The 11039-nt window shown below is 35.1% G+C and overlaps 1 long non-coding RNA gene across 1 annotated transcript; it reads left to right on the forward strand.

The window, feature by feature from the left end:
• Positions 1-2378: 2378 nt before the first annotated feature.
• Positions 2379-7776, forward strand: LOC140432250 (uncharacterized). The gene is made up of 2 exons (XR_011949778.1): positions 2379-6398; positions 7569-7776. It is a non-coding gene; the product is annotated as an uncharacterized lncRNA (long non-coding RNA).
• Positions 7777-11039: the final 3263 nt, after the last annotated feature.

An 11039-nucleotide genomic window follows, 5' to 3' on the forward strand; every position in this document is an offset into this window, starting at 1 on the left:
GGACCAGTACTTGAGAGTACTGCAAACAAAAATGTTTCCCCAGATCCGGGAGTGGTTCCCGAATAAAGTTTCACGTTTATGCATGACTCGGTTCCTGATCACAAGGCAAAAATTGTTACAAAATTCCTTGCTGACAACCAGGTTCTTGACTGGTCTGGCAATTTGCCAGATCTGAGTCCAATTGAAAATCTTTGGAAGCTCATGAAGACAGAAATTTCTAATGAAATTATAGCCACAAAGCGCAAATTAATCGAGCGCCTAATAACAGTATGACACAGGAGTGGAACAATTTAACAAAATGGCCAAAAATACATAGAAAGTATGCCAAGAAGGTGCGAGGCAGTCATTGCTGCAAAATGTGAGACTACCAAATATTAGGCTTAAGACATAATTTTAAGCGTTTTTATGTAATAATTACTCGTTTCTTTTTTAATATTTGTAAACTTTATCAGTTTTTAAAGGTTTTTTCACAGTAAAATAGAATTAAGCACAAAAATATGTTTTATAGCTCAATTACATACTATTATTACATAAAAAGTAGAACTTTATGGGTTGGCTCTAATAATTTGATCACCCACTGTATGTTTGTATGTATGTTTGTATGTATGTATATCTGACCATTTCTACAGTACACGCTACGCCCCAAACGGCTTGACTGATTTTAGCAAACGACGTGTCGTGAAGATTGTGCAAATAACATAAGCTATATAATTTTCATGAGAAATCAACAAAGTCAATGTTATATGGTAAAAAAACTAAATAAAGTTACATGGCAAAAGATTAGAAATTTATTGGTGTAAAGTTACGATTTGAATAATAACTGAAGGCATATAGGTTGCTGTCCAAATGTGTTACCTTGCCAGTATATTCAGTATCCTCCCCAACTCTTTTCCTGTGAAGCAATTTTGATTGCCTCACATACCGCTGGGTAAAACAGAGTGGTTTGAGCAATCATATCTACATATTTAAAAAAAAATTCATTTAGAATCTCATTATTTGCTTCATTTGTTTCCATTACCTCGTACCATGTAGTAGCCTCGGCAATAAAAGTATGGGTAAGACCTCCGTAAATGTTCTGTATATCTTTTGCTATCGATATAACGGCGCGCGGCGTATCATTTTGTCTGCCAATTTTACGAGTTTACATACATATTTACTTGTAATTTCGTAGTGTCCGTTTTTTATTTTATTTTGTTAATGACTTTAGCTTTAAAAATCTGAATGTTTTCTTTTTCATATTGTGGTATTAGTTCTTATAAATTTCCTATTTATACTATACATAAATAATTATGATATAATGATCCCTATGATGTATCATCGATATAAAATAATTACATGGTGTAAACTTCAATTTTAACACATTTATGTAAAAAAATTCAAATCGGTATGTTATATCATCCAAGTATAATGGGTCGCCTACTTTGATATGTAATTTACCTTTTATAAACGTAATTTTTGACCTGCCAAAAATTGCATACCGTTTTCGCTCGTAGTATTTATAATATCCGGTTTATAGAGTCAGAGACATTAACTTTTGGACTACATCATCCCATGTTGTTTTCGGTCTTCCTCGATGAATTGTCTTATACTTGCATGATTTACTTGCATCATTCTGGATGTACCTGCTGATGCGCGAAAAACTTCCAATTGTAAAAAAATGACAAGGGGCCTCCGCACCAGTAACTATGCGGATTGCAACAGACTAACACCTGGACTTCGGTGTCTTTAAAGACCTCTTGCACCAAACTTCGGATAACCCTCCAATCTATTCAAGGTCTAAAAGGCATTTTGACGGTCTCTATTCCAGTGGTAATCTCTTGCTTCCTCTGTAAGTCGCGTTAATGGCTTAACGATATCTGCAAACTTCTTAATAAACCTCCGGTAGTAAGTACATAGTCCAAGAAAACTTCTCACTTGATGTTTGTCAGTTGGTTCTGGCCATTCCTTAATGGAATCAATTTTTCCCTTATCCACGGCCACTTCTTCTTTACTGAATATATGACCCAGATAATTGACTTTACCTTGAAATAGTTGACACTTCTTGGGGTTTAACATTAATTGTGCAGCTTTAAGTCGATTGAAAACGTTTTCTAAATTCTTCAGATGATCTTCAAATGTCTCTTCCAAGACGATTATGTCATCTAGATAAACCAGGCATCTTTTCTAAGATAACCCTGTCAAAACATTTTCCATAAGCCTCTCAAATGTCGCACGAGCATTACAGAGTCCAAATGACATAACGTTGAATTGCCACTATCCAGATTCTGTGGTAAAGGCTGTCTTCTCTTTATCTACTGGGCCAATTTCTACCTGCCAGTATCCAGACTTCAAATCCAAAGTAGAAAACAATTTACTTCGAGCCAATGTGTCGTCGATCCGAGGCAGAGGATAACTATCTTTCTTGGTAACGTTGTTCAGCAAACGGTAATCCACACAGAACCTCGTCGTTCCGTCTTTCTTCTTAACCAGAACCACCGTAGAGACCCATGGGCTCGTAGAAGGTTCTATCACCCCGTCTTTCTTCATTTCCTGAACAGTCGTTTCAGCTTCCTCTCTTTTCGCCTCTGGTAATCGTCGAGCTGTTTAACGAATTGGCTTAGCATTACCAGTATCAATTTTATGCTTAACAACGGTAGTTCTTCGCGTCTTTCCTCCTTTCGGTACGAAAATATTACGATACTGCCGAAGAAATTCCCTTAATTTCCTTTTCTCCATCTGATAACAGATGTCCCTTCGTTCACAATTCCCTGTAACCGCGCTACTATGATCGTTTCACTTCTAGCAGGTATGACTGTATCTTCTTTAATGGCTATTTGCACAGTGTTGTCATCATGTGGATGAAGAAATACCTCCTCGTTGCCAACTTTGATTACCTTATTCTTAAAATCCAATTGGAATCCATGCATATTCATTACGTCCATTCCTAATATAACATCCTCTTCTATGTCAGCAACTATAACAGTATGGACGAACTTTTCTGCTCCAATTCCTAATTGTACCTGGATTTCTCCATGAATGTTGGCATTTTCACCTGTAGCGGTCCGAAGTCGCAACCTCGTTGGTATAACAGTTGTAACAGTTTCTTACGGCTGTTTTTAACTGTCGGGCGTATAATGGTTCTGGTCGCTCCGGTATCCACCAACAACGTATGCCTTTTACCATTTATTTCTCCATCTACATATACACTATCTTCACGACATTTCAAGGAAGCTATTAATATGAGAGGGACGGAAAAGTTCCGTTCTAGTTTTCCTGATGGTGAGTTTCTTGATTTGAGTCGTACCTAGGGTGCTTACTTGAACTTCGTACGTGTCCTATTTCGCCACAATTCCAGCATCTTATGGTCTTCGTTTTCTTGTATGTAATACTTTTCATCATATTAACCAGCTGATGAAGTTTATCTTCATCTTCTTCTTCTTTTACAGTCCTAACTTTACTGTACCCGCCAGAGGCCTGCGTAGCTGACTCGTATTCGAGGGCGGCGGATAAGACATCAACCAGCGTCTTGTGACGAGCTAATCGCAGTGTTCTCTGCATTTCATGATCACGAAGACCATCAATAAATGTTTGAACGGCCAATTTCCATCATGTCTTCGGAAGCTGTTGGATAAGCATATCGTATTAATCTGGCAATATCTACCTCATATTCTTGAAGAGCCTCATCTCTCTTTTGTCTTCGATTTATAAGCTGCGACTGATATATATGCTCCAAATGTTCGTGACCATATTGCATGTTTAACCTCTTCTTAAGTTGTTCGAAATCATCCGTCTCCTCTACGGCTATGGTCTGAAGCACATCTAAGGCATCTCCTTGAAGAGCGATAGTCAGGTTTGCAGACTTTTCTTTTTCAGACCATCCATTCGCTCTTGCAGCTGATTCGAACTGTTTCATGTAGTTGTTCCATGACGATTTTCCGTCGAAAGTTGGGACTTTAACATGAACAGAACCTTCATTTCCTTCAGAACAGAACCGTCATGTTTCCAACTTACATTTCGTCTCGTCTTTTTTTGTCTCTACTGTAATTGGATTGTTTCCTCTCTCTGCTGTCCCTGTTTCCTCCATCTTCCTTTCCATCTCTTTCATCTTTTCTTCGAAGGCCAACATATCAGCAGCAACTTGGTTTTTGAACGAAGATATTCTATCGTCGAGGGCAGACATCTCAGAAATGACTTTAGAGATTTCCAAAGGGATTTTAGCAGAAACTTTGCTTTCCAGAGAAGAAATCTCGTTAGAAACTTTGTTTTCTAAAAAAGCGATGTCGCCGGAAACTTTGTTCTCTAATGATGCGATGTTACCAGAAACGTTGGCCACATCACCAGAAACCTTGGCCACATCACCAGAAACTTTGGCCACATCAGAAAAAACTTTCGAAATCGACGAGGTGACAGCAGTATGTTTGTCTTCAAATATATAAGTTTCCGGGTCCAAACTCTCTTCCTCCAAAGCGTTCTTTAGTCATTGGACTAAATCAGCCTTTTTTCCGGTAGCATCTAATTCTCTGTCCTCGAGATGTCTTCTTAAATTCGTAAATGTGAGCTCATAAATCGTAGTCATTTTCACAATTTATTTAAAATATATTCCACTCTGACACCACTGAACTGTTTTTATAAATTTAATTTATTGACTTTATTTATTATAAAATGTTCTACACTTTACAACACTTTATGAGTTTATTTACATATATTTATTTATTTAATCTACATAGAAACACTCAAATATTAATTTATTTACACTTATATAAGTTATTTGAAACATTTACACCGGTTACCATTTAAATAACCGCGCGAACAATTTATCGTAACACACGTAATGGGGAGCAAACCCAATATCTAAACCCCCTACCTGGAGGGCCGGGTAATTTTTTCTCATGATGTTCTTCCCACATACCAATTGTCTTTCAGGACTTGAGAGATCGGTCTTTCTTTTAATATTGTTCCGCCTTCAGGACCACTGGGTAGCCCCATGTTATCCATCCGCCGTTGATCAAAGGATCCTCTCTGAGTGCTATCATCCGAGCCAGCTGAGCTCTGGTCTTTTATAGAGGTGTTCTACTCTATCTCTCATTTTTTCTGAGCTTGGGACCGACTGTATCAGTTATAGAGCTACACTCAGTCACCCTACAACTAGCACAGGCAGAGTGATGTTCGCTCTTAGTTAGGTTATGTCGTTTTTAACCACTTTCCTCGTTTTTATTTGTTTTCTCAATTTTTTTAGTGTATTTTTTTGATATGGCTTCCATTAAAAATACAAGAAAACAATTAGAATTGATTTCGGACTTTTTAAAAACCAATAAAATGGTTACTGTCAAAACAAAGTCAACAGAGGCTAAATAAAACTAACAGATCTGCCCCACGCGACCACGCTACTATGTAACATGCCCAGGCAGGATGGAACCTATGATTAAATACTTGCGTCCAAAGTAGCTAGTAAAAATGGTCGACTCTGGTTTCCGAAATGGCAGGGGTGTGGAAAAAAAATGTCTTTGTATTAACAATAAAAGTGGTACAAAAATATAATTCTTAACTTCTTACATATTCGTACTTAATACTTAAAGATGAAACGTAATATTATCTGTTGTTGTCTGGGGTATTTTCGTTATTAAATATACTTTCAACGACAATGTACTACAAAATATTACAAATTTAACGAATTTATTAATTTACCCAAAAAGAATACATGGAATTATTGACTTGACACATAATGTTACCTGTTTAACATTAAAATATCGGGAATAACTATATTCACGGTAATCACTGTCAAATTCAGGTCGGACATTGTAGCTAGTAATGTGGCGTCAATTCCGTCGTTTATCAGCTACATGTAAAAATATCAACATTTATTCATAGGTTCCATCCTGTGTATGTTACATCGTTGTCACCACGTGACAGAACCGTAAATTATATGTTATGTTATTTTGTGCTGTGGCAGTACGCTAACACTAAATGGAATTTCTACATCATTTTAAGCATAGCCATACAGGCTATGCTTAATACCGTTTTTTACAGGGTACGTTTTGAAAACTGTAATCTTCTGTACGTCTTCCGAATTTTACACTCATATGTAATTATTTACGTAAATGATATATCACAGGTCCCAATGTTTCTGTTATATACATTTAACAGGTAGATATATATCTTTCATTTTCAGACTAACCAAATACAGTGGAGAATTATATTCATAATTGCAGCTTGCGTCTATTTTGTGACAGACATATTTTTTATTATATTTGCTTCGGGGGAAGTACAGGAGTGGAATGATATTGAAACGCAACCAGCAGTATCCCACAATGAGCATAATCAAGATATAGAAAACCAAAGCTCGAGCGAATAAAATGTTTTATTTTGTGATATTTTTATGAACTAAAATAAACTAAAAAATGTTAAGCAAAATATATTGGGTAAGTACATTATCTAACTCGGTTGTGACGTTTATTCTTTAACAAAAGTTTGTATGGAATTACTGTTTTTTTGCTGCTACATTTTATAATCCATTAATTGTCTTGTTTCATTAGATACTTGCTTCTATTAATTTTATCTGTCTTTAATATATTCTTTCAAATATCGTAATTAAGTTCATTTTTTATTTGCGGTTGATTTTAAAGACTAATTAAAAGTGTAGATTTTTGATGGCAGGATTCGCACGAACATGTATTTTCTGGTGCCGTCCCTCATAATGAAAGACTGAGCGCATTTTTGAGTTTCTTAACCAACAATGGAAGGTGGCTAATTGATTAGATATATATATTCTCCTTGTATCATTCAGTTGAAATTTCCCTGTCCAGTCGTCTCTATTTCTCACTTGACATCTATTCAACTTAATCCAATTCTTGTTGTGGTTCTTCGCCAGCTATTATTCGGTCTTCCTTTCTTCTTTTTCCGTCAGGTTGGTCATCAAAAGTGTCTGCCTTGATATGTTAGGTCTTTCCTGAGTGTATGGCCGATCCATTTACACTTCTAACTGACAACTTCCTCATAGCATTTATATAAAACGTTGGAATTTTCTTGTCTTCTAGCACCTGCCCCAGCTTGGTTAATGGGACACTATCATACGCGTCTGGAAGATCAATAAATATCATATGTGTCTTCATATTGTGTTACAAGCGTATTTCTATTATTTTAGACAGAACACATTGTCTATACGTCAAGATCGACTAGTATGAAAGCCTCTTTGATCTTCAACATTTTCTCAACAATCTTCAATTCAGCTTTTAATTATCTTTCCATATATCTCAAAAATTTTGAGTTGATTACATTATTCACTCGGTAATTCTTACAATCCTTTTGTCGCCTTGTAAACATTTCTGATAAGTTCTTCTTCCAGATTAATAGCTCTCAGTGCCATTTCTCTAGATTTTGTCCCACAACATAGGTCTAATTTGGACCAAGCGTAATAAAAACCATGTATCTGACCCCATTTTCTTACAAAGGAAGTGTTTGTAGGTGGTTGATAGTGCCAAATTTGAAAATTATATCGTAAGAGTGATGTAGCACAGAAAAACAATAGTTTAAATTTTTATCATATCTACCTACATTCTTCAACAGTTATACTAATATTATTTTTTTTTTAGAACTCCCTATTAAAACCATTTTGTGGACATTAAGAATAAGGGCAATTTTTGACATAAATTAGACCGACTTTTAGTTCTAAATACAGTTAAACAGATCACAAATTTGTTTAAAAATGATATATGTACAAATACTCTGATTAGTTCACAAAAAGTATTATGTTTATATGTGTAGATTTTATTAAACTGTAATAAAAGATTTTTAATTTTATTTGCTTTATTTTCCATTGGTACTCTAATTGTGTAAACAGGTACTAATAAACAGTACTTCTTCATTCGTCTGTCATTTGTCCAACTTCCATAATTCTATTAAATATACTGGTGAGACAGGAACAAGGAACAGGTGAGAAGCAGTATATTAGTGCCTGTTTACAATAACAAGGGAGATAAACAAAAACGCACAAACCACAGGGCCATGAAACTACTTAGTCACACTATGAAAATATGGGAGAGAGTAATTGATAGATGGATACGTGAAGAAACCGAAATATCCGATATTCAGTTTGCCTTATGCAAGGCAGATCAACAACAGATGTAATTTTCATTATACGGCAGTTGATGGAAAAATATAGGAATAAAGAAGCAAACGCTCATATTCTATTCATTGATCTTGAAAAAACATATGGTAGAGTTTCTCGAGTGATTCTGTGGTGGGCATTCAATAAGAAAGGTGAATATTTAAAGATTGTGAGAGACATGTATGAGTGAATAACAATTACTGTTACGACAGCTGTGGGAGAGACCGATAAATTTCATGTGAAAGTAGGATTGCATCAAGGCTCGGTGCATAGTCCTTATTTATTCTCATTAGTTTTGGATCATATAACAGAAACTACAAGGTAACATTCCCCGGTGCTGAATGTATGCTAATAATGTAGTGATAGTAAGAAATAATGAAAGCTACTAGTGAAGACAAGCTCTTGTAGAAAAAGGTTTAAAGATTTAGTTAATAGTTGCTATCAACAAGTCCTCACAGACACTTCGTCTAAGGACTAGCAATCCCAGTGGAGTCCTACGTAGCCATGTGATCAACTCCTCTTATAACTTAAACATCATAATTTTTAAATATCAAAAATGTAATTCAAAGTTAATCTAATTACATTTAAAGGGTGGACAATGATTAGTTTAGGGCTCCCAACATAACCAAACTTATATTTGACATTTAATGTAAGCTTAAATGATGTCAGAGTTGCCAAATCCTCAGTTATTTCATACACTCACATTACATAAAGATGAATTTAAAAAAATTCATATATAATAGAAATACATTGAAATGATATAAAAATTCATAGTTTGTAATTAAATTAAAGATAAAAAATGAATATGTATAAACTAAACTTAAATTTATTTTAAAACTTAAACTTAATGTATCAAAGCTGAATTACCACAAATAATTTACAATGTTTAACTGCATTTAAAGTAAAAGAAAAATATTTATGAATGCTGTTTTATACTTATTCTAAACTTGTAGCTTCTCATAACACAAATTATATTTTCGTAAAAGTAACTTTATATTTTTTTAAACATTCATATCATATACATATTTTACAAAAAAAAATAAAGCAACACTGTGAACGCGCTATCTCAGAGTATAATATATAGTCGGTTCGCTATATTTACGCGGGTTTCGGATTAACAACATTATGCTAATGACTCATTGATAACCAGTTGCAGTAAACGACTTCCCAGAAAATTAGGTAAAAACTGCATTAATGGTCATATTTTAAAATACATTAAAATAACATTAGGGTAGGTACAAATTTGTTACAATATTGCAGTTGAATTGATTATTTGCCAGTGTTGACATTGTAGGGGAGACCGGGGAGAGTTCGGACCATTTTTAAAAATTAATTTTTATTAGAAAAGTGTATTGATATATTTACCTTTTAAAGTAGTTAACTTAAGCTTCCAAGGTTCAGGCATAACCAATCAAGAGCAGAATATATCAAATCAATAAATTAACAACAAAAATAAAAAATATTGCAGGGGGTCATTTGTCCGAAGTCTCCCCAGAAACGGGGAGACTTCGGACTAGGAACTGGGAGACTTCGGACAGTACTGGGAGACTTCGGACAGTACAACATATGTTACTTATAAAAATGTATTTAAAAAAAATAGACATGTTTAGATATTAAAAAATTAATGCAATGAATAATCTTCTAAATCTGTATTAAAATAGATCATATTTTCATATCTTTGACGTGTATCTTTCAAGGGCTTCGGTAAAATACATTTATGTCTTCAAATATAACAAAAGCATCTTCTTCAGTGGAGATAAACCGATTAGAAGTGGCATGTTTTTTATAAAATTTTACGTCGTATCCTTTTATCTGTTTTTCCTGAATTTCTGCAACATAGTGCCGAAATGTAGCTGGTGTTTTTCCATAAACTCTGGCAATTATAAACTGACCATTTGCAATATTTGTTTCTTCTGTATCCACTTCGTCATCTTGCTCTATGAAGTCAGAGGATTTTTCATTGCTCATTATGTCTTCAGAGGAAGAAGAAGAAGATGTTTCAACAATTTTTTTAGTGACTTTCTGTCTTTTTTTAGGATTTACTTTCCTTGTAACAGATCGTTTTAGTTTCCTGTTGGCAATTTCGTCTTTTTCTGGAGTATCCGTGGCAATGATACATTTGCCCTTAGGCCTCCCTCTATTTGATGTTTTACGTTCTGGCGCCTTGGGAAACGGTCTAACCATTTCTGGAGAAATGATGTTTGGAGAAGTTGAGTGACTCGGAGAAACTAAAACTTTGCTTGGCCCCGGTTTGGACAAGCTATCAAAATCTCTTTTTCCGAGTTCCGGTTCTGTAGTAGGCATTGGTCTATCTGTCACGTAAGAAGATAAGAACTCTTCTTCTCCGAATATATTCCTGTCAAAAGGCCAAATACCTGTACACTTGAAACCACTTTTAATATTAACTGGATTGGCAGCTCTGTCCCAAGCAGAAGAACAAATAGCAGGCAAGTCATATATAGAAAGTGTCTGACCAGGATTAGACAACATCCAGGAATTAGCACCATCATTAAAAAACTTTTTGAAAGGACCAAACACTGTTCGGTCCAAAGGTTGTAACTTATTAGAAGTATGAGGTGGTAGTGTCAAAACAGTAATTCCATTTTCTTTGCAGTAATCAAGTCCCTCCACTGAGAGATGGGACTCGTGGTTATCCATGATTAGTAAAATTTTATTAGTATCAGAGCAGAGTGTATTTTTGACAACATGTTTAAGTACTTTCAAAAAATTATCACTTGTCATCCATCCTGAAGGAGATACTAATCCTAAAGCAACTTGAGGAACCCCTTTCATCATGCGGTTTTCATCAAAACGTTGCCGTGGGAATACCCATATAGGAGGCAATGCTTTTCCATCAGCAGAAATTATGCCCACTTGTGTAACTAATTCTCCACGTTCACGTGAGGTCACCTGCCCTATTTGATGTTGACCTTTTCTTCCAATTATTTTAGGTACA

This window comes from Diabrotica undecimpunctata, unplaced genomic scaffold, assembly GCF_040954645.1.
Source record: "Diabrotica undecimpunctata isolate CICGRU unplaced genomic scaffold, icDiaUnde3 ctg00003383.1, whole genome shotgun sequence".
Classification (NCBI taxonomy): Eukaryota; Metazoa; Arthropoda; class Insecta; order Coleoptera; family Chrysomelidae; genus Diabrotica; species Diabrotica undecimpunctata.